Below are 1,031 nucleotides of genomic sequence, written 5' to 3' on the forward strand. Positions count from 1 at the left end.
ATATTCACATTCATTTCATATGTCTTAGAAGTGTTTGTCTTCTAGGCAGATTCCACAATATTGCTGCTGCTGACTTCTAGGAGCTAGTCCAGTGAATCAGCTGTTTGCAGCCAAATCTCCTGCCTAATTGGCTAGCACAATACAATTTCCTGCAGTAACTTATTAGCTCTTGTTATTCATAGCTACTTGGTCAGCTTTCCTTTTCACCTTGCTATTCCCCTAGCACATTCTTCCCAGCTGCCCTTAGCTCTCACACTCTTCCCGTTCTCTCCTTCCTCAGTGAGTTACTCTGTCATCTCCAAGGTTAAGAATAGTAAAGATTCCCCTTTTTTCTCCACCAATATACTCCCTTTATCTCTTAGTTTTGTTTTCCCTTCCCCTTGTCTTAGAGGAAGTGTTGTTCCTTCCTTCATAAATTTGTAGTGCTGTATTGTACAATGGAAATGTACACTGATGTCTTAGAATAACTGTTTAATTTATATATTCATAAGTGACATTTAGGGGAGGTAACCTATGTAGAATCCCACTATGAGGCCATGCTAATTAGGTCCATAATTTTGCCCAGTAGTTTGGATTCTTAATCTAATAATTGTATACTCATTGAATGCATGTTTGTTTTTCTTAAACTATACAATTGATGGGGTCCTGGTGGTGCAGTGGTTAAGCACTTGGCTACTAACCAAAAGGTCGGCAGTTCAAGTCCACCAGCCAGTCCTCAGAAACCCTATGGGGCTGTACTACTCTGTCCTACAAGTTTGCTATGAATGGCAACTGACTTGATGGCAGAGTTTGTTTTAGTTTTTTTGTAATACCATTAATAAGCAAGTTATGCCTTTTGTCTTGATCATGATATAATTTATGCACCTGAGGGTTTGCTATCTCATTTTACCTTTCTCTCCTGCATTTTCAATACCATTATGCAAATAACCACTTGAAAGTTCAGCAAAAATGTTGATGCTGATTATTTATAAGAGTCTAGACCCTATGGAAGCAGTAGTCAGGAATCAAAAGATGTATTGCATTAGGCAAAT

Source organism: Trichechus manatus, unplaced genomic scaffold (genome assembly GCF_000243295.1).
Source record: "Trichechus manatus latirostris isolate Lorelei unplaced genomic scaffold, TriManLat1.0 scaffold01006, whole genome shotgun sequence".
In the NCBI taxonomy this organism is placed as follows: domain Eukaryota; kingdom Metazoa; phylum Chordata; class Mammalia; order Sirenia; family Trichechidae; genus Trichechus; species Trichechus manatus.